Source organism: Halichoerus grypus, chromosome 9 (genome assembly GCF_964656455.1).
Source record: "Halichoerus grypus chromosome 9, mHalGry1.hap1.1, whole genome shotgun sequence".
NCBI classification, from domain to species: domain Eukaryota; kingdom Metazoa; phylum Chordata; class Mammalia; order Carnivora; family Phocidae; genus Halichoerus; species Halichoerus grypus.
In genome coordinates this window covers 135,591,058-135,615,341 of record NC_135720.1, presented here as the reverse complement: position 1 = coordinate 135,615,341, position 24,284 = coordinate 135,591,058, and the positions used below count along the sequence as shown (strand labels likewise).

Genomic DNA, 24,284 nt, shown 5'->3' with positions numbered 1-24,284 from the left:
GTTGTAGCTTACACCACTAAAGTCACTCAGCAAAAGCAAGAACTTATTTAAAACCCCATGAAAGAACTCAAAAAGGAAGCAATGTGTTGGCCTCCATCTTTCCTTCCCTGGAGGAACCAATCTTGATTGCTGCTGAAATCACCTATTTTCTCTTCCCAACAAATATTCTCAAAATATTTGATAACATGGTGATGAAAAACAAAATATTGATTGAATTTTGTCCCTACAAATACATTGTTTGGTAACTTAGAGGTCTCTTAAAAATGAATGGCTGGTAGGGGAGAGGGTGCAGGGAACATGTATACAGTCTCTAAGACTCTCTGAATAAGACCAGAGAAGAGAGGAGGAAGCTTAAAAACATAAAGAACAGGAGCACCTGGGTGGCTCAGTCGGTTAAGCGTCTGACTCTTGATTTCAGCTCAGGTCACGATCTCAGGGTCCTGGGATTGAGCCCCACATCAGGCTCTGTGCTCAGCAGGGAGTCTGCTCGGGATTCTCTCTCTTGCTCTTCCTCTGCCCCTCCCCCAGCTCATGCTTTCTCGCTCTAATTTTTTTTAAAAATATAAGCAAAATATGATAGATTTCTTTTTTCTATTTTATTTGGATTTCTCTAAATCAAATTTCCCTGACAAAATCAACCATTTAAGTTTTGTACTTATATCTTTTACTATTTTATCCTCAAATAGAAAAGAGCAGCCATGCGAATGACTTATTTTAAATAAAATGTGCTCAGTGCAATGAAAAGGAGAGATACTTAACACAGCTCTTAGGAATCAGGAAAGGCTTCTTAAAAAGGAAATTCCTAACTGAGCCCTCAGGGAAATGGCAATCCCAAAGAAACAACACCCTTTCCAGCTGGAACAAACCCATATTTTCTCCAATAAACTTTGTAATGATATCGTCCATGCTTCACAGAGAACTTTCTTCATGCCCAGCACCAAAGGAGAGGCCTGAGGGGCCTCCATCTTGCTGGCCATTGCAGATAATTTGTTTAAATGATCCACAATAGCATGGAGGAAAGCCACTTAAAACTAATAAGTGTATACCTAGTTGCCTTGAGCAGTAATCAGAGAGGTTCTGAAATATATATCTAAGCTATATCTAGGCTTTTAGTCTTAAGTCAGATAATGACTACAACCGTGGTCAAGTTTATTTAAACCTCTAGGCCTCCATTTACCCGAGGGCAGAATTCTCTTAGTTTTTACTATTTGGATTGGTCTCAGAATTGTTTTTTATTTTAATTCCAGTATAGTTAACACACATTATTATATTAGATTCAGTTGTACAGTATAGTGAATCAACAATTCTATACATTACTCAGTGCTCATCATAAGTGCATTCTTAATCCCCATCACCTGTTTCACCCATCCCCCCCACCCATCTCCCCTCCGATAACCACCAGTTTGTTCTCTATAGTTAAAAGTCTGTTTCTTGGTTTGTCTTTTTTGCTTTGTTCATCTGTTTTGCTTCTTAAATTCCACATTAAAGCAAAATCATCTGGTATTTTTCGTTCTCTTATTTCACTTAGCATTATAACCCTCTAGATCCATCCATGTTATTGCAAATGGCAAGATTTCATTCTTTTTTAGGACTGAGTAATATTCCATTGTGTATATATACCACATCTTTATCCATTCATCTATAAATGGCTAGTTGGGCCGCTTCCATAAGTTGGCTATTGTAAATAATGCTGTGATAAACATAGGGGTGCCTATATATTTTGAATTAGTGTTTTTGCATTCTTTGGGTAAATACCCAGTAGTGTGATTACTGGATTATAGTGTACTTCAATTTCTAAATTTTTTGAGGAATCTTCATTCGGTTTTCCAGAGTGGCTCTACCAGTTTGTATTCCCACCAACAGGGCAAGAGGCTTCCTTTTTCTCCACATCCTTACCAACACTGGTTTTTTGTGTTTATTTTGGCCATTCTGACAGGTGTGAGGTGATAGCTCATTGTGGTTTTGATTGGCATTTCCCTGATGATGAGTAATGTTGAGCATCTTTTCATGTGTCTGTTGGCCATCTGGCTGTCTTCTTTGGAGAAATGCCTGTTCATGTCTTCTGCCCATTTTTTAATTGGATTATTTGGGTATTTGGTGTTGAGTTGTATAAGCTCTTTATATATTTTGGATACAAACCCTTTGTTGGATATGTCATTTGCAAATTACCTTCTCCCATTCAGTAGGTTGTCACTTCCTTCTATTGATGGTTTCCTTTGCTGTGTAGAGCTTTTTAATTTGTTTTAATCCTCTGGGCCCTTAAGATCTTCAGTTAGTTTTCATCTCTGTTCTTTTTTTTTTTAACCTCTATTCTGTTTATAATCTTTCTACAGGTAAGTGGCCAAAAAAATATATACGTGGACATAGCAAGTAGATTCATGCACACAGTGAGTTCAGAGCTATTTGCATCAGTGGGTGCTGGATGATGAACTCTGAAAGAACAAAAAAGATTTCAGGTGCCTCTTCTACATGCAGCCTCTCTGCTATGCAATGAGCTAGTTGGCCTATCACTTTCAAATCAGCAACTTAGGTGTCTCATTTCAGAAAGGAATTCATCAGAAACTCATTAGTAAGGCAACTGGTTTGACCCTGGTACCTGCTTAGTAATTTGTTCCTGGGTACTATACCATAATCAGAATTTAATGTTTCAAGGACCACAAGAAAATCACCTCAAAAGAACTGAAATTTGGTTCTGATTTTCCCACTAGCATTCAAGTCTTTTGAAAATATGTGAGCCTTCTCTATGTGCTCAGCCTACTAACACATAACTGAGAGCCCAGGGAGTGAAATCCTGACAGTTCCTATTAAGGTAAAAATGGGGTTACAGAATTCATTTTCAAAGTTTCTTTCCAGTTTATTTTTTTTTTTAAATTAAATTGGCACTACCAAATTTAATGACAAGGCTACCCTGCTGAGTTCAGAGCCCAGAAAGCTATTGTCTCCCTGGTCTATGTATCCTACTCTGCTCTAATGTTTCCTATAATGCGACTAATAACCAACCATCAGCAATAAATGCCTTGTCATCCCATTGTTGCACACAGCGATAGCTGGAGCAGTGATACTGACAAATGAACCCGCGTAATCACTTTGGATTTCTTTGTTACATTTCACAGTATGAAGACAGCTTCTGCTCAGCACGTCCCCAAAAAACAAACAAGCACTATTGCTGTCTCCTCCATCAATCTCTCCTTATTGTTGTCATTCAAACCCCTGCACTGCCCTCACCGCCAACCATCTTCTCAGAAAAGTAAAACATCCCAGATCTTTGAGTGTAGACCTTTGACAATCCCTATCCCACTGTTCTTTTGCCAACTGTATCCAAGAAAGAAATGGGAATCCAGAGAGTGAGGGATAGAAAGAACACAAACTTTCTCTACTTTTCAGGCTGTTTTCCTTGGGGGAAAAAGAAAAGAAAAAGAAAAAAAGAAAGCTCATTAAAATCCAGTTGAGTCTGACATTTTCCCTTTTACCTTTTCAATCTTTTTATAGTTTCAAATCATTAACTATCAGCATGAAGCTCAAAGGTAGCTCTCGCCATCTATGAAATGGTGACACATTTGACAATAATGCTTTTGAAGAGCCTGTCACATTCTCTCCCCAAACAAGTCTCATTAATGCTCAAACTGTCTTTCTTTTCTCTCTGCTTTTCTCCTGATTTCTCTCTAATTAGCTTGTTTTTTTATGTTCCCTCGTTCCACAGTTTGAGCTTAAAAAAAAAAAAAAAAAAGAGGTGGATGTCATTTCCATGAACCCCAAGGCCAAGTTAATCAGCAGAATTAATGACTCTATTACCCATTAGACTGGGGGCGGTGGCGCTTAACTCTGAGCACCCAGCACTCGCCTTCTACCATGCTTCTTCATTTTGCTCTGACAAATGTAAACTTTCGCTCTCTCAGAGCGAACCCTGAGGTTCAACCCATTTGTACAGCATTTCTTTTCCCTTCAGGGTGTGAATCTGGAATAGAGGTTGAAAATGTAGCCACCTCTGTCTGCAGCGTCCATGCTGAGAAAGTGTCATGGTATAAATGAGGATGGATAAAAGGAAGTCTCAGGAAATACTGGAAGAGTCATACCCTAGCATTCCCTGTATCACTTGCTACAATTGATAATTCCTTCCTGTAGAACAGTTCACAGTAAAAACACGCTTCAGCGTTTTTAAAAGTCATACTGTGGAAGTAAAAGATATATGGAAAATTGAGCCAGCAGACAAGTTGGTTTGATCAATTTTAACAAATGTGATTAGAGGTTGAATAATTTTTGAAATTCATTTTCAAAAGATGGAGGGCAAAAACTTCAACTAGTTGTTTCCTCTTTGAACAAGAATCGACAAATAGTATTCTTTTATTATAAAAGTAAACACTAACACAAAACCAATTAAACATTTTGTATGTATTCAAAATACTTCATTTTAGAAGCCTCTATCTAGGAGCTGTCAGAAGATTAGGAGAGGTTGTACCTTTCATAACTCAACAAAACACCTTACATAGAAGTTCTGAGTTTAATTTTTATTGATATTGCTATCAATAAAAAGATAAAGAAAACAAACACACATCTGGGCACTCAAATGGCTTGTAAGGAGTAAAAATACCAAGACCATTTCAGAGAAAAGACTTTCATTTTTCTTCAGCTATACCTCCACTCCCATGTAACGTAAAACGCTTTTTGGTATCATTTGTTGGGTTATCTTTGCCTAAGGAGATTATTCTCAGAAAAATTTCTTTTTAAGGTGAAAATCTTGTCCTGGTTGGGCTTGAATTATCTTGCGCCAAAAAAGAATGCCTGTACTTATTATGCCTTCCAACCTTTCCTTGTCCTTCACCCTCAATTTAGTCTACAAAATACAACTGAAAGGATATTGACAAGAATGATAATCTTAACACTGACTTTATTCTTTTGCCACATCTATTCATAGAAACAATACCATTCTTGTTCACTGGCCTTTTTATTTTTAATGAAGGGAAATCCTCAGGGCATTAAAAAAAATTAAGTCAATAGAAGAACTCAAACTTTCAAGAAAAAAAAAGGTTAGAAAAAAATGACATTTCAATGGTTATTAATGGGAGTTTTGTGTTACAAAAGGGTATTTGCAATACTTAGAAATGAAAGGAAGAATATTTGCATTGCTAGGAAAATACCACAATTAGCATAGCTATCTTCAAATATCGTTGAAAACATAAGCCATCCAATTTCTCTTTGATGTGTAGTCAACAGGTGTGAAATAAAACGTATCATAAAAATAATACATTTTATTTACATAAGAAAGTGGCTTCAAACATTTCCTTTTAAGAGTCAATGTAATGCAATGATCTTTGTCCCAAATCTGAAAATCAGGAAATAAAAATTCTAGTCCCAGCCTTCCGACCTGTCAACCCCTCAGAATGATCATGGGTAACCAAGGGGTGGAGGCAGGAAGTGTGAATTTTACCAACTTCTTTGCCTTATCTCTATACAAAAAATAATAATATAACATGAAGCCATATTATATAGGTAAATTAAAAATAGTACATAAAAATCACTACAAAGATTCCTACCACAAAGAAAAATTTCCAAGACCTCATTCAAAAATTTACACACACACACACACACACACATATTGAGAGTTCTATTTGTGTTTATCTATCCTTTGCCACAGATAAACAGTCATTTATCCCATATCTTCTTTCTCTTGCCTTTATCCAGGTGATACAAGATAATATACTTTTGGGAATTCCTGAAATGTCTTTGTGTTAGGTTGTCCTCCTAAGTGTTCTTATAGCATCCTCTAGTTATCTTATATACCATTTATCTCATTTGGCTCTCTCTATGCCCCATTACAAAGCCATGAGGACAAGAACTGTGTTGTGTTTTCAGTTGTACCCTAAGAACCTAGTACAGTGTCTGACCCATAGTTGGCATGAACAACTTGTAGAATACACAAGCGGGAGAAAATTGAGGCTTCAGGCAGCAGTTATAAACTTTATTTTCCTTATAGAGCCATTGACAATTACCTCCAGGTTACCTAAAAACCTAAGACACATCCTAGAATGCATAAAAGTAGGAGAGTATTTCTGTGTTAAGTTCAGGTGAATAAAGTTGATGGGAAGAAAACAATCCCATGTCAGACACATTACTTTACTGGCTACTTTTTACCCTTGACTCCTTTTAATATTTAAAATGTCAATAATGCAAACACATGAAAGAAAATATATGTGCTTCCATGTTCGTTGTAGCATTATTCACAATAGCCAAGATATGGAAATAAGTATCCACCAACAGATGAATAAATAAAATATATTTATATTTTTATTTTATATTTTAACTAATAATTTAATATATATTCAACCTTAAAAAAGGAGATCCTGGATTTGCCACAACATGGCTAAATCTGGAGAATATTCTATTTAATGAAATAAACCAGACACAGAAAAAAAAATTACGTTCTCATTTCTATGTGGAATCTAAAAAAAAAGTCAAATACACAGAAGCAGACTAGAACACTGACAGAAGTTGAGACTAGAACATTAATTACAAAGGATGGGGATGTGGGGGAAATGGGCAGATATTGGTCAAAGAATAAAAAACGGCAGTTATGTAGGATGAGCAAGTCTAGAGAACTAATATACAGTGTGATGACTGTAATTAATAATACTGTATTGAATACTGGAAATTTTCTAAGACAGTACATTTCAGGTGCTCTCATCAAAAAAATAAAAAGATGGTAACTATGTGAGAAGATATGTTAACATGATTGCAGTAATCATTATGTATATGAACATGCTGATTCGTTCATGTTATACACCTTAATTATGTGCAAATTTTTAAAAAGTAAATATTCAACATTTTAAGTTAGGATTTTTCCCTGCTGGAGTGGAGGGGGGTGGGAGGGGTGGGGTGGCTGGGTGATGGACATTGGGGTGGGTAAGTGCTATGGTAAACGCTGTGAATTGTGTAAGACTGATGAAGCACAGACCTGTACCTCTGAAACAAATAATAAATTAAACATTAATAAAAAAATTAAAAATAAATTAGGATTTTTCCCAATTTCCAGAAGAAAAAAAATGTCTAATACTTGAACTCACTTTCCCCTGCTTGAAAAGAGAGCTCTCTCAGCCCTGACTCTACATTAGGATCACTTGTAGTACTTTGAAAATATTGCTGCTCAGACCCTACCGCAGAGATTCCAATTTAATTGGTCTGGTTTGGGGCTGAGGCACTACCATTCTTATGTCCAGCCAGGGTTGAAAAGAGCTGTTCTAGAAAAAGATGGTGAGTGTCAATCAAGAAATAACATCTTTGCATTAGAGTTCATCCATAAAGACCTTCAGATGCTGTGGGAAATCAGCACCTTCTTTCATAAGGGACATTCACCTTCTTTATTTCAGTGCTTATGACATGCATGAACTCCACAGGTAATGCCCAAGACCACAATAATGCTGAGAGTCACTAGTGAGTTCAGTGACAATGTAATTTCTATCATCGGAAGACAACGGCATATATTTCTCACTTCCAAAGCTGACTGGGCATAAGAATCACCTGAGAAACTTCTTAGGGGCAGACTGCAAGGCACCACAAGTGACTAACTGAATCCAGGATCTCCAGAGGTAAAGCCCTGTTATACATTTTTATCAAACTACCCAAGGGATTCTTACATGTTTGGCTTGTTAATAATTGTTAGACCTGCATAAAGTATGTCATAAATACATAGAAACATTTCATTCTGAACCCAAACCCTTTCTGTGGTGTGACAGAAAGGCAGTCTTTAGACTCCAACACATCTGTATTAGAATTCTAGCTTCACCTTAACCAAGATTTGTGCCCGTAAGTTACCTAAAGCCTCTGTGCAGCTGAGAAAGTGAGGATAAGAATATGTCCCTCAAGAGTTGCTGTGAACTACCCCACGATGTAGAACACAATATAGATGGCCAATACATGTCTGTTCCTTTCTCCCCTCTCCTCTTCTCTGTAATGTGATCAGTGGAAAAAGAACAATAGAAATAGGTAAAATATAAAGTATGGCTGACAAATGAGAAAAATACAAATATAGGGTATTAAGAACATGTTAATCATTTCCTTTAAATCTAAATAATTTCCAATAATTAAAGGGTAAGAATCAATGCTAACTTTTTCTGAGATTCACACTACCTACAGATTAAATGATTTTCTGAAATATTTTGAACTCATAGCATAGGCATGTTTAGTTGATTTGGGTAAAGGGTTTGGAAACAATTCAGAAACTATGACTCATAACAAATTCATGAAGGCAAAAAGAAGATTCCATTTGAAATTGCAGGTGTTAATTATGAAAAAGAAAGATACAGTAAAATCAGGTCTACCTTGTAGTCCTCTAAGTAACTCATTCTTCTCAGAGAAAAGAACTTGACTTCTACTCCTTTATTTATAATATAAAAAGTCAACAGCCCCGTAAGGCTTCTACTAAAAATCCTCTTCTAAACAAGGCGAGTTCAATTCAACAAATATTTTTTGACCAACCAAATGTTTTGGCCATACAAATGCCAAAAACTTTCTCCTTTGAACTCCCAGGCTATCTGGAATATGCTTCTGCTACCACACTTTCACTCCATTTTGTAAATATCTGTTTCCTTGTGGCTCTCCCCTACTAGACAGTGTTCCTCTAAAACAGAAACCAGAACATATTTATCTTTGAATTCTTCTTGCTCAACACAGCGCCTGACACAAAGTGGTTGGGGGAAGAAGAGACAAAAAAAACTGGAAGAAAGAGTGTTAATGTTAACCAGCAACAAGGTATTGTGTATTCAAATTATATGTTGGTATATATCAAGCATTGGACAAAGCCCAATCTCATTCACAAAGCAAGAGAAATCTAAATAAAATATTAGCAAGTTGACTCTAACAGTACACTAAAAGAATAGCTAATAAATCATTACTAAGTGGTGATCACGTCAGGAACACAACAATGGATCATTGTCAGAAAATGTATCAAGGAAATTCACCATATTAAAAGGTCAATAGAAAAATTATTTTTATCTCAGCAGATGCCAAGAAGGTATTTGATAGAAAGAAACTCCCATAATAATAAAATTTAAACTGAAGTAGATACCAACTTCAGGATTAATGGTGAATCTCTGGAATCATTCATATAAAAGAACAGTAAAAGTAATTTCTGCTATTAACTCCATTATTTAGCATTCTCATATACATATACAACTAAACATTTTTGAAAACATAATTATGGGAAAGAAGGAGGGCAAAATTACCACTGTTTTAAAATGATATATTTGTAGGGCACCTGAGTGGCTCAGTGGGTTAAGCGTCCAAATCCCGTCTCTTGGTTTTGGCTTGGGTCATGATCTCAGGGTGGTGAGATCGAGCCCCACCTCGGCTCCACACTCAGTGTAGAGTCAGCTTGGGGTTCTCTCTCTCTCCCTCCCTCTCCTTCCCACTCTGCCCCTCCCCTCACTCATGCACACTGTTCTCTCTCTCAAATAAAATCTAAAAAATAAATAAAATTAAGTAAATTGGCATATTTGTATACCTAAAAGAATCAAAAGATCAAACTGAAAAAAAAATAGGAAATTAGGAATTCAGTAAGATGGTCAGATAGAAGATAATCTGTTATCCTATTTCTTCCAAGAAACTTAACTACATTGGCTACAGGCTCCTTCCCCACCCCCCAAATCAACCGTGAAGTATAGAGAGAAGGAGGGAGGAAGGAGAGAAATGAACATCCAGGCAGAAGGAGTGTAATTTTGAAATGGTGTTGCATTGGCCAGGGTGGGGTGGGGAAGAAGCAGGTAGACTGGACTTGAGGTGGGAAGCTACTCATCTTGGCTTTAGGAGATAGAATAGAAAGGAAAACTTGGTATCCTGCTCTTCATTCTCCTATGCCAGTGGTTCTAAAAGTGCTAGCCCAGGACCATCAGCATCAGCATCACGTGGAACTTGTTGAAAATAAATACTTGTGCCCAAGCCCTGGACTATTAACTAAAAAATTCTGGGAGTGACATATGTGGAAGTTAAGAAAGAAAACAGATGAACATATGGGAAGGGAGAAAAGAAAAAAGGAGAGAGGGAAACAAGCCATGAAGACTCTTAATGGTAGAGAACAAACTGAGGGTTGATGGAGGGAGGTGGGGGCAGGGATGGGATAGATGGGTGATGGGTATTAAGAAGGGCACTTGTTATGATGAGTATTGGGTGTTGTATGTAAGTGATGAATCAATGAATTCTACCCCAGAAACCAATATTTCACTACATGTTAATTACCTAAAATTTAAATTTAAAAAATACAGAAAATACTCAAAAATAAATAGTAGTATCAAGACTCAGAATGTGACACAATCTTACATAATAGGAGTGTACTTTCTGTACTTTCTTTCATTTTGTCCCTCTCTGCACACTGTCTTTGGAAGAGTCAGAAACCACTTTGCAAGCTGAGGGAGGAGAAGCATAAAATGAGAGAAGATACTGACCATACCCACTTACCAGATGTCAATAGCCTATCTGAAATCCTCAACTGAGAGAATGGAAAAGATTTAATTCTCAATCAAGTTTGGAATGAGGTGTTCTAATCCCAAATTGAGACTGTTCAGTGAGTACAGAATTTATCATTACCTAAAAATGACTACAAAGTCAAGGGATTCCCAGATTTTTCATCCAGCAGCAGGAGAAAAATTTGCCCTATAGTACATATTCTGAATGGAGAGTGGGAAAGAAAAATAACATTACTTTTTATTATATCCACCCCCCCCAAAAAAAAAAATTCTGGGAGTGAGGCCCAGTAATCTAGGTTTTCAAAATGTACTCCCCATGTTTCTCATGAATACTAAAGTTTGAGAACCACTGTCATCCTAATACTGCTTCTGGGGGGCAGGAGGGGAGGGAGTTGGGGCAAGGGGGAGTACAAAAGGTAAAACTCTGAGGTCTTATGTCATGGTGTGAAAAGTTATTACCCATAGTTTCCAGGTACCTGGGGTTCTCCATTGTTTGGCTCATCTATATCCCACCCTTGTGTTCACTAAGGATGACACAAATTGTGTTCTAGTCTTCTTTCATATGCTTCCTTTGACCTCATAAATACCCTAAAAAAAAAAAAATGAGCTCACAGGCAAAAGTAACAAGGCATTTGAGGATCTTAATTATGCCCAAAAAAACAAGGTATACTGGATAATAAATTTCATCAGAAGCAAAAAATCTTACAACAGAGGCCAAGAACCTAAAATTAGCCAATTAATTACATTAGATAACAGAAAACATTAGCAATAGGAAACAAGAACAAGAAAATATAAAAAAGAACTACACATAAATCTTAGTCATATAAAATATGATGGTTAAAATGAAGAACACAATTGATAAGAAAAACAGCAAAATGGAAATAACTGAGGCATAAATTAGTGAATTCAGACAAATTCCTGAAAGAGAAGAACAACGATAGAAAAATATAAAAGAACAAGAAAGAGCTATGGAGTATCAAGGCAGAAATGGTAATACTGAGATCATCAGAGTGCCAGAAAGAGATGGAGATGAAAATGGAGAGGATGCCATATAGCAGTAATAAGATAGATAAATCTCCTGGAAAGAATTCAGATTGAAATTGAAAAGGCCCACAGATTTCTGCTTCCAGTCTTGATGGAGTTAACAAGGAACCACATTTACCCTCTAAAAACCAACTAAAAACCAGGCAATATACATGAAACAGTCTTCAGACATTGAAGAACAGGCAGCAAAGGACAGTGATTCCTGTGAGAAGGAAAACACACAGTTTGACCCATCATTTTCCCAACTTATTGCCAGAAAGAGTTCCCAGGGGACAACATAGGGAGGAAAGACCCAAACAGATTTTGGCAAGGAGGAAGGACCCAAAAAGATTTTGGCATTCTAAGGTCAGGAGATGGAGTTGACAATTCAGGGACATCAAGGAAGCTAGAATTTGTAAGACAAAGTACAAGAAAAGAGGAGACACACAGAGGGCAAGGCCCTGCAGATCTATAAAGGGTGAGTTTTCACATGAGTATTAGTCAAGGTATAAGAGAGGAAATTATCTGAGCCTGGGGGAGAACCCACAAGAAAAAAAAAAAATCAGAGGAAACAATTCTCATTACTCCTACAAGGCCAGGGATATTTATGTTTCCAATGGCCAGTACAGAAAAACTTTGTAATGCATGGAACATCAAGTTGAGTGCTCACACTGTACTGCCTTAGCAGAAGGACTAAATTTTCCCTCAACTAATGTTTGCTTTGGTTCTGTGGTACAATAAAAAGTACATATCTGGTCTTTGCCCTGGATTCTTGGCACAGAGCTTCAAGAACCCTTGGAATTGCCTGAGTGATGGTGTTACGCTGATGAAGTAACTCATGAATTGGGTGGGCCCTAGATGGTTACATGATGGGGGCTGGTCACCAGAAAAACCCAACCACAGAATGAGAACATTGAAATTTCAAGTTGTATGACCTCTCAGAAGGGGAGGGAAACTGGAGATTGAGTTCAGTCACATGGCTGATGATTTAATCAATCATTCCTAAGTAATGAAGCTGCCATAAAAATTCTTGGACATTAAGGCTCGAGGGAGCTTTCTTCTTGACACATTGATATGCTGGGAGGGTGACATACCCCAATTCCATGAGGAGAGGGCATGGAAGCTCTGCAACCCCCCAACCTCCCCATCTTGCCCTATGTGTCTCTTCCATTTAGCAGTTTGAGTTGTTGCCTTTATAATAGTAACTATACCACTTTCCTAGGTTCTGGGAGTTGTTCTAGGAAATTATCAAATGAGAGGTTGAATTGTGGGAATCCCCAGATTTAAAGTCAAATGGAGAAGTGCAGGTAGCCACATAGGGTATGCAAAGCAGCAGGAAAATGCAACACATGAGAAAAAATGAAATCAACAGAAAAAGACACAGAAATGGCACAGATAAGAGAATGAGTGGAAAGGTAATAAAACTGCAACTATAGGTACACTCAGATGTTCAAGAAGATAGACAAAAGTACTAGTGCTTAAGGAGAAATGTGGAAAGGGACGCCTGGGTGGCTCAGTCGGTTAAGCGTCTGCCTTCGGCTCAGGTCATGATCCCAGGGTCCTGGGATCGAGTCCCACATCGGGCTCCCTGCTCCACGGGGAGCCTGCTTCTCTCTCTGCCTCTGTCTCTCTCTCTCTCTGTCTCTCATGAATAAATAAATAAAATCTTTTAAAAAAAAAAGGAGAAATGTGGAAAATATAACAATGAAACAAACTTACACAGATGAAAAAAGTACAATGTCTGAGCTGAAAACTACATTGGATGGGACACACAGCAAATTTGACACCACAGAAGAAAACATGAGGGAACTTGAAGACAGAGCAATAGAAACTACCTAAAACAAAACAAAGGAAGAAAAAGATTCAAAAAAAAGTGATTAGAACATCAGGAAACTGTGAGACAAACTCAACCACTAACTGAAATTTAGAAGGAGGGTGATTTTTTTGTTTGTTTGTTTGTTTTAAATAATCACATAGTTGGGAAAGTCTTTTAGCATATCATAAAAAGTCAGAAGCATAAAACAAAACACTGACAAACTGACCATATAAAACTAAAAACTTCATTATAAAAGGAAAACTAAGTATATTGAACCTATTTTTTAAAATAAACTGGGAAGTAACATTCACAAAGCATATGACAAAAGATTATTATCCTTAATATGCAAAGACCTCAAAGATATTTTTTAGGATTAAAAAATGTAGTACAACCAGAATAGGCAATTATTGAAAGGAAAAACTTAAAAATGGCCAGCACTCACAAAAAGATGTTCTTATTTATAATCAAAGAGATACAAATTAAAGCAAACATAAATCATGCTACTAGCCTGGCAATGTTGAAAAATACCAAAATCTCTATTGAAAGGGGACTGGAAAATCAAGCACTTATGATGTGTTGATGAGAATTTCAATTCATAAGCCCTTTCTAGAGATCATTTTGGCAGACACCAATGCAGGAAGAAAAGACCAAAGGAAGAAGGGAGTGAGGGATGAGTGATGGTGGGAGGAAAGAAAAAGAACACGTTATTTAAGCAAATTATGAAACAAATAATACCCTGCAGCCATTAAAAATAATATAGGATCCTTCCCATCATGAATAAATGCTCAAAATCAGTATGTTATACGTAACTATATAAAGAATAGTATAATGTGATCCCAATTACATTAAATGGGTATGGAGGCACATTGTGTATATATGCATTCATAGACATCTAAAAGAGTTTTCACCAATATATTAACCGTAACTATACCTTGGTGAAGGAATCCCATGTGTTTTTTTATATTGGATTTGTATTTTCCAATAGCTTGAGTTTTTTAAAATAATAAGCATATTTCAGTTGTAAAACAATAATGCTATTTTTTAGATAGATGAGAAAATTGCTCAACAGTAACATGGTAACTGATTCGACTTAAGAGCACATATATAGAAGTACTTAAAAACCTGTCTTCTTTGAACAATCCTTCTATTATATTCAGTTTCTTCGATCCTCCCCCTCTTCACTTCAGAGAAGACAGAAGAGAAACAAAATCAGGAAGCATTTGATAATACTCCCAATTAGGAAACCTTTATTAAATTTTCTATATAGTGGTTTCAGCAACTGAATTTCATTTTAGGTTCATTTATGATATTTAGAGAGAGGCAAACAGAAGGCAACATTAGTACGTCATCAACATGTTTCAAGTATATACCAGGTCCAAGAAAAGCATTAGTTATGGCAGGCTAAGAAAAGAAAGAGGCAAAAAGTTGACAACAAACATTTATCATGAGTAGATAGAATGGAAGACCATGAGAGATTCTAAGAGTAGAAGTTAAAAAAAAAAAAAAAACAGAAAACCACTGAACATTCAGAATCAAGAACTATAGTATAGGATAGATTTGGAGAAGTCCAAAAGAATAGTTTAAATAAACTAAAACATTTATAAATCAGTGTTCATAGCCATTGTTCATTCATTCATCCTTTTGGTTCAGATCCAATCAGATTACTACCACTGGTGCAATATTTGGCACTGAAACGAACATTAAAACTAAATATTTATTGGCACCTTAATACTATCAGAGCCTTTTTCCAACTATGACCCAGGTTTGTTTCCATTAGGAAGTGCTGTATGATGCTTAATTCTGATCTCCCTAAAATCAAAAAATGCCATTAAAGAGATTTTATTTTCATTTCTAGCATCTGTTTTAGGATGCTGGCTCTCTCTTATATTAGTGTCTGGCTATCCCATACTCTTTCAAATACTGAGGTTAACCTAGAATGTTTTTACTTTAAGGTCAGTTTAACCAGTGAAGCAGATAATAACTCTCCTGAATTATTACACACTTCAAAAACAGATATTCTACATGCCTAACACTTGTACCCTAATTCTAGACATTTCCACTAAGGAAATCATTATGTAGGTGTATAAAGACTTATTTACAAATTCCAGTACAAGATTGTTTTGACAGGGGAAAAACAAAAGAAATGAAAGCATGCTACATGTCCAAACAACAAGAAGCCAGATAAAGAAATTTGGGTACAGACATTCCAAGCAGTCATTAAAATCCATTTGAGTTGTCTTTCTTTAAAATGTCAATTTTCAAAACCAACCTATATAGCAATAGGTGTCATAAAAGAATTTATACAGCTCCCTTTACGGCTATGCCTTTCAAATGTTTGATCATCACAAGCTGACACTGTTCCATGTTGCACACTGGGAAGGCTCGATTGTGTGGCTGACACTTATAACTATCATCAGTGCAACCCTCAACTCTACCTCTCATCACATGAGGTATATGAGACCTCAAGTTGTCTTTAGCTCACAAGTCCTATTGCCATGTTGAGTTTTGATCTAAGATCCCTTCCGTGGCCCACCTTTCCAGGTTGGCCGAATTGCATAACTAACCATAAAGGATCTTAGATGGTCCATGATTTAAAGTGGGTTGGGAAATGTTTGGATATATGTATTAATACAGAAAATTCAAGCTGTAACTCAAGCTGTCACATTGAGATGCCTGCTCATGAAGGGCACATGTGTGGAGTGGTCTTGATGCTGATCCAAAGGGCTGTCATCACATTATCTAGGTCACACGACAAGCCATGTACTTAGAAATTGTTCACTCCAAGGTTTTGGATATAGAAGATATTTTGATCTGAAATTGATCATAATACTAAAAAAAAAGTAGAATTGCACATGCCACATTATTGGTCAGGATCCAAAAAAGATATATTTTTCTCCATCATGAAAAGTAACTAAGAAACCTTCGTTAGGAATTTATAATTACTTTACAGAGTCAGAGGATGATCCTGTTGATTATGACTGACTTCTTTTTCAAGAATTAATTCCATCATGAACCTCTGCTGAAAACTGTTGAGCCAATTATTTGGAACATAAATTTCCAGGCAATCTAGATTCTGGAAGTAGTTTTGCATCTAACTTAGCTTGGTTCAAGGATTCAATTTTACCCTTGCCGCTTCACGTTCAAGCGAGTGGTCCAATTATAACAGTAGCAAAGACCAAGGGATATGCTTTAGTGAAGTACTGGGAGAAACTGTCCTAGTTCCTCTGTCACTACATGTTCAACAACCGTTAAATTACCAATGGAAGAGGTGCCTGGGTGGCTCAGTCTGTTAAGCGTCTGCCTTCAGCTTAGGTCATGATCCCGGGTTCCTGGGATCAAGCCCCACATTGGGCTCCCTGCTCAGTGGGGAGTCTGTTTCTCCCTCTCCCTCTGCCCCTTCCCCACCACTCGTACTCTCTCTCAAATAAATAAGTAAAATCTTTTTTAAAAAATTACTAATGGGAAGCTATTTGAAATCTTGCTTTGATTCCAGGGAAGGAACAATATAGAAGCAAAATACCTGGATTTGAATACAACTTATTTCAATGTGGCCCTTGAGACTCCGTTTCCCCATCTGTGAAACTGAGAGAAAGTCTATGTCAGAGAACTGTCATAAGAATTAAATGAGAATGTGCTAAATAAACCACAAAAATGACATTAACCTTTATTAATACTTCCACTGTCACATACCTTTGATGCTCAAACCTCAGCAGAGCTACTAACATTCTTCTAGAACCACATGGCCTGGCCCTGTGGCCCCCATATATCATCACTTCAGCTATCTATTGTTGCATTAAAAACTACCCCAAAACTTAGTGGCTTAAACAGCATCTCCTCCTTTGCTCACAATTCAATGGTTAATATTTTAAACCAGGCTCAGCTAGGTGGTTCTTCTTCTCCATACAGCGTAGCTAAGATCACTGTCTACATTCAGTTGGTGAGTGCATCACTCTGTACTTGTGCCTTTCAAAGCCCCTAATACGTTCTACTACAAATTGCCCATTTATGTATCTGTCTCCCCCAGTAGACATCTTCCTCCAAAAGAGAGACCATGGTTTGTCCACCATTAAATCCCCAGCACTTGGCACAGTGTCTAGCACAGGGCAATTGTGCAATGTTGGCCGGATTAATCAATCAGCTTTCAGCAGCACAATTCCATTAGACCTTGACTACAGCCTTGCGAAGGAAGTGAAGAAGCTGATACAAATGAACTACGTGACTCGCTCATCCTGACTTGTGACCCACTGGTCTTCTCTCTAGACTGTGTGTCACTATCAGCAGCATACAGAGTCATCTCTTTTTCTTTATTCACTTTGTCTTCTGTGCCATTAAAGCAGAAAGCTCAGGACTTTCAGAAAGAGAGTTGGAGTAGAAAGGGCCCAAGACACGGTTTTGTCATAGTCCTACTCCAGCCTTTTCCACAAAGGAAACCAATCCAAAGACCAGTGACTTGGGGCACATCCTGGTCTAGAACTCAGGCTTACCAGTGGCCCCTTCATTTTCTTTCCTTTGGTAGAAAGGTAGAACAGTGCAATGATGGATTGATAAGCACACCTTTTTGCCAGATTTGGGTCTTCGTCCCAGGCCTATTAATGGTATGCAAACAAGCGAATTTGAAAAAGAACATAATTTTCCATTCATCTTTCTGTTCTAGTTCCACATGCCACAAATGGAAACCATTTGGTGGGGGCTCTAGGGGTGAGAAGAGATCTACAACGTGCAGCTCTGCATCGCTGCTCAGCAGGGCTGTCAGTAATGTCTTACTTAACATACTGTCACAGAATTTTCCTTCAGTGTCACCTCGGTCGCTACTGTAACACTCCATAAGAAATAATGCCATCTGTTAAAACACACAAGGCAGGGAAACGCAGCTGCTGTCATCAAAGATGGAATTAACCAACACCAAGCAATTACTTTCCTTTTAAATTTCACAATTAGAATTTTAGTCTTGCTTCATTTGTATCACAAAAGTCACCACAACACTGTGCCTGTTGAAGTAACAACACCGCTCTCTTCATGAAAACATGGAGGAGGAGGAGTTTAGCTGGGGATAATGGTAATTGTTAACTCTGTTGCCTCTTTTATAAATATTTTTTAAAATCCCATTGGGCAGTGTTAATTATAGGTAGCAGTACTAAGAATAATGGATTTGCATCTAGCATTCACATTTAGGCTCTCTTAGTACTCAAAGAAAAAAAAAATCACCAAGTGAGGTTTATTGCTGATGGAGTGATTGTTATGCTATATATCCAAGATCTTTTTTTCTCTCCTTGGTAGTAGAAGATTATAATGGAGAATGGACCCAGCTTATAGGAGACAGGTTTCTAATTTGAACAGAGATAAAATTCTGCCTCTCAGCTTTTATTCCATTCACTGGAAGGGAGCAGATTGCTGGCTAAATAACAGAAGGGTGGACCTATTCAGAGCTTGACTGCTGAGCTAACTCTTCAAAAAGCTGTAAGAGATCAACAATTGCCTTGGCCCAACTCCATTATGAGGGTGTCAGCAAGCTGGTGTTTCCTTTTTGATGCATCTTTTTGCATGGGAATTATATACTATATTTTCTGGGGGCAGAGCAGTAGGCAAAACCTGCCTTCACTGGTTTCCTGATGGGCAGAGTTCTCTTACAGGGTAGAGCAAAATCCATGAACGTCACAAAGGGTTAACTTCTCAGCTTTCCTTCAACTTCTGACCTGTTGATGAATCACCCAATGAGACCACATACCAATGACTCCACAGAGTGTGGAGTTATCAAAGTATTTAACTTGGTCCTTAAGAGGAAGCCTCTCGTGTCCACCCTTCTCACGGTACCTTTACTAATTCTTTAACTGTGAGTACAGTTTCCATCCCTTTGCTTTTAATGACCTTTCATACTCGTCTAGTTCATAAACATAACAATACACATGGGTTCATAGGCAGAATGGCTCTCAAACCTGAAAAAAAAAAAACAACACTTCATTCCTCCTTAGATTAAGTTCATTCTCAACTCTGTGGTCAAGACATATGCCTTCATAGCGAAGCTACTTATTAGATAGCATACACTTGGCATTTTATCACAAAAATATCTTAAAAATTAGTTATTTCTCAAATTCATATAGAGCTTGACCTCCCAAAGACTGTAGATTCCTTTAGGGCTGAGATCATGCCCCATCAGATAGAACACATTGGTAAGAAAGGCTCAATGTTTAGGGACTAACAGCTTCAGACTTTAAAATCCAGGTTTTGTCCATTTTGAAATTATTTATGTTAGCTGTTAGATACCTCGGTTGGGGCAGGGCAGGGGGAGAGTGCCTAACAAAATTATTCTCACAAACAAAATGTGGCTAAATTCATTACTCATACACATGGATTTGCCTGGCTCTATTGACCAAAATCTTGACAAATACAATGATGTCTGATGTATTATTATGTGGAGAAAACTTAATTTTATCACAGACTGCAAGACTCTTCAGGTCCTTGAATACAAAGGACCCTATTTAGAAAGAAATTGCAATCTGTAAATATAATTCACAATCAAGGCTCTCAAAGTCACAAAATAGCAATGACTACATCTCTGATTACTAATTGAATCAGACACCACCAGCACTTCAGTGAAGACCAACCAGACATAGGAAGCCTCTGGACCATGCTAGTCTGTATCTTGCACCACAGACACATGCCCAGACCACCTTCAGTTCCAAAAGACGCTGTTTCTGTTTGTAGCATGATTTATTAAAAAAAAGAAAAAGGAAAGATGATGTGCTAAGCATTATACTAATTTTTTTTAGCTGTAGTAATATGTGTCCTTTAGGACTAATAGCATGCATTAATAATGATCTAATCTGTGTCTTTCTTGGCCAATACCACAACCAAAACCAGTTTTTTGGTCACAATGTTGAGCTTCTGTATTATATGACCCCTTCTTTTTTGAGCCAAACTTAAAAGAACGTACAGCAATGACGAAAGTACCTAGTTAAGAAGCTAAAAAGATTATTTTCCCCATGAAATGTATAAGAAGAAATCTTAGGGGTCTCAGAGAGGAAAATATACACACAATCTGTTCAAACCACCCAATTTCTCATTTAATCCCCTCCTTGCACATCTCTTCATTTTTTAAAAACCCCTTGCCTTTCCTATCCTCCTACTGTTGTTCTCTTTTGGGTCCCATAAACTCACTATATATCCACACCCAGACTCAAGTTCTCACAGACATTTAGCATAAGCATTTCACGTAACATATGAACACTGCTCAAAGTAGCCCATGCGGGAAAAACATAGACAAACCTTTTTCCCCTTGACCCAAAGCAATAATTGGGGGGAAAAATCTCTAAGTGTAAATGAAGTAAAACCTTTCCAACTTTAGGATTTATATTTTCTCAGCTATCACTGCTTCTTTTTTTGTCCATTCTAACAATTTCTCTAAAAATGGACACCTTTATGTAAGCCAAAAAGTAGAAAAGAATAAGTTTAAAGACAGATGGAAGAGAGTCAGACTTTAGTTTTAATTCTGCCTCTGCACCCAGGTGTGAGAAGAGGTGGGAAATAAGAAACAACTTCGACTAGCCGAAGACATTATCGTTAGCTGGGGTCTCCCCTACTCCTACACACAAGCACATGCCAGATGGTTCCATGGCAGTCAGAAGGCTTGAAATGAAGCAATCATTTAGCCTGCAGCTGGAATATACAGTATTGCCCAGTTTAAGACACACACACACACACACACACACGCTCATTTATTCAGATGGATAAAAGGATTTAATCTCATAAGGTATGAGGTTTTACTTTCTTTGAGTTTCTAAAAAATCTCAAACATAGTGAACAACACTCCCACCCTAGCCCAGCCAAACCGCTTTCAAAACCCAATTAAGATATATTCTATTTGAATATGTATCTGATAATTTCCTTAGTCTCCATCACATTTATATGGGTTCTTATGTTAGATTTGACAATCAACATGTCACCATGTTTTTGTGTTTGTCCCACATTGTCACATTTACAGTCAAGCAGCCAGTTTATGAGAGTCCATGTGAAGGTTTTTAAAAATTCCAATCTACAATCAATTGCTCTAGTAGCTTCTCAGTGTTTAAGCAATCCCTCTAACTTTAGATCAGTGTGGCTTCTCCTAAGTATTTATTGGGTTTTATCCAGCGCACATATAATCATAGCCATATTTATGTAATTTTTTTTCATCAAATTTTTCAGCCACTGAAAACTTGTTACCTACGTAGGCCCATTTATTTCTCCTCAGATTCCTGAAAAGACACAAAACAAGGCAATAACTTAATTTATACATGATTCTGCCCAACTAATTTTCCTATTTGTATAACATAAAGGAAGCCTCATAACTTAGGTAAACAAACACAATTTCACCCTAAAAATAGAGTATAAAAGTGGAGTGTGGGTGGTGGAGAGGATCCAAGTCTTCTGGTCCCACCAATATGTTATTTATTTAACAGCATGCAAATTAGTTAACAAGAATACATGCCGGGTTCCTGGGGTAAATAATTTCCATTCCTGTCACTGCCTAGAAACCATCCTTAAGTGTCTCCTAAATATTCATGCTATGGAAATAGGCCACAATATGAATTAAGGGGAACATCTCTCACTAAAGATTCTCCCCTAAGAAGAAAGGGTGAAAAGAGAGTAGAGAAAAACACAGTGAGAAGAAAGAAAAAGGAAATTTTTCCCATTTTTCATTTTTTTAAGTTTTCTACTTGGGCCTCTTGGAATTAACCCTATTTCATGGTCGGTTTGTGAGCATCATAGTAGCATGCTCATGGAAAGCACAAAGCTTCTGGAACTGTTAAAAAGCAGACTCCTGAGGAAAAGAGCTACATGTAATTACCATTGCATGTTATCCAGCCAAGTCACTATTCTGAAAGCAAAAAAGCCTAATCCCAATTTAAATTATCACCATGTTTGTGCCCCATTGTGCAAATCAATGAGAAATCTCACAAAATATCCCATTAAAATACATAATTTGTGTTATAACATGCATTGAAAATACATTACAAGTCAAGCAATACCTTGGCCAAATAAGAGATGCCGAAATGTCAGATTGTTCCTGTGTAGTATTACACAAGTCCATAATAGTTTAAGCAAATAAAAGTGCTTTTTTTCCTCACACTTTGCTATGGACTGAATTGTGTCTCCCTAAAATTATGTTGAAGCCCTAATTTCCAATGTGACTATGGCCTTTAAGGAGGTAATTAATCCAATAGGACTGGTGCCCTGATAAGAGGAAGAGATCAGAGATCTCTGTGTGCACAGAGAAGGGGCCATGTGAGGACAGGGTGAGAAGGCAGCCATCCACAAGCCAGGAAGAGGGGCATCACCAGAAACCAATCCTGATGGCACCTTTTAATTTTTTTTTTTTTTTGACATACAGAAAGCTGTACTTAATTAATGTATACAACTTGCTGAGTTGGGAGATAAGTATACACCCATGAAACCATCACCGTGATCTATGCCATAAACCCCTCCATCACCTCCAAAAGTTTCCTCCCACCCTCTTATTTAGTGTGTGTGAGAAGAACATTTAACATAAGATCTATCTTCTTAGAAACTACTTAAGTATGCAACACAATGTTAACTATAAGTATTAATGCCACACTGTAGATCTCTAGGCCTTATTTATCTCATATAACTGAAACTTCATACCCTTTAACTAATACCCCCCATTTCCCCTTCCCCCCACAGCCCCTTGCAACCACCATTCTACTCTCTACTTTTGTGAAGTTGATTATTTTAGATTCATCATATAAGTGGTATCATGTAGTATTTGTCCTTCTGCAACTGGCATATTTCACTTAGTATAATACCCTTAAGATTTATGAAAGTTGTCACAGACAACAGGATTTCTTTCTTTCTCATGGCTAGGTAATATTCCATTTTATATACACACCACATCTTCTTCATCCATTCATCCATTGATGGACACTTAGATTGTGTCCATATCTTGACTATTGTGAATAATGTTGCAAGGAACATGGGAAGGCAGATTCTGAGATCTTGATTTCAATTTCTTTTAATATGTACCCAGAAGTGAAACTGCTCAACCATATGGTAGTTCTAGTTTTAATTTTTTGAGGAACCTCCATACTATTTTTCATTGTGGTTGCAACAATGAACATTCCCACTAACACTGTACAAAGATTCCCTCTTCTCTACATCCTCACCAACATTTATCATCTTTTGACACTTTTTTGATAAAAGCCATCCTAACAGGTGTGAGGTGATATTTCATTATGGGTCTGATTTGCATTTCCCTGATAATTAGTGATGTCGAACACTTTTTCATATAGATATGAAATATCTGTTAGTTCTTTGTGTGTCTTCTCTGAAAAAAAATTTCTATTTAGTTCCTCTGCCTATTTTTTAATTGGGTTATTTGGCTTTTGTTATTGTTTTTTGTCTTGTTTTGCTATTGTGTTATAGAGTTCCTTATATATTTTGGATATTAACCCATTATCAGATATACGCTTTGGAGATATTTTCTCCCATCCCGTAAATTGCCTTTTCATTTTGTTGATTGTTTCCTTTGCTGTACAGACGCTTTTTAGTTTGAGGTAGTCCCACTTGTCTGTTTTTTCTTTTGTTCCCTATGCTTCTGGTGTCATACCCAAGAAATCATTGCCAAGGCCAATCCTGACAGCATCCTGAGCTTGGCTTTCCAGCCTCCAGATCTGTGAGAAAAAATATTCTGCTATGTAAGCCACCCAATCTGCGGTTATTTTGTTATGGTAGCCCAAGAAGACTAATATATTCTTGTTCTATTAGACTTGAAATTTGTAAAATTAGCAAAACAAGTTCCTTAAATTGAAGCCACCCACCTTTATCAGCTTTACAAAAGGAACAGGGAAACTGGCTGCTAAAGTGAAAGGTCTACATGGGCACAGACCTTATATTAATGCAAAAATAAAAATTTATCAAGTGCTTTGACTATGTCATACACTATTCCCAGCATTAATGATATAATAATGAACAGAATAGAGAAACTACCAACTCTCAAAGAG

The 24,284-nt window shown here is 37.2% G+C and overlaps 1 long non-coding RNA gene across 1 annotated transcript in view; it reads right to left on the bottom strand.

Annotated features, from left to right (window-relative positions):
- LOC144379117 (uncharacterized) overlaps window positions 1-24,284 on the bottom strand; it is a 420,220-nt gene that overhangs the window by 233,844 nt on the left and 162,092 nt on the right. Inside the window, exon 4 of the long non-coding RNA XR_013441422.1 lies at window positions 2,358-2,432. This is a non-coding gene — a long non-coding RNA (uncharacterized LOC144379117). The remainder of the gene's footprint in view (window positions 1-2,357; window positions 2,433-24,284) is intronic.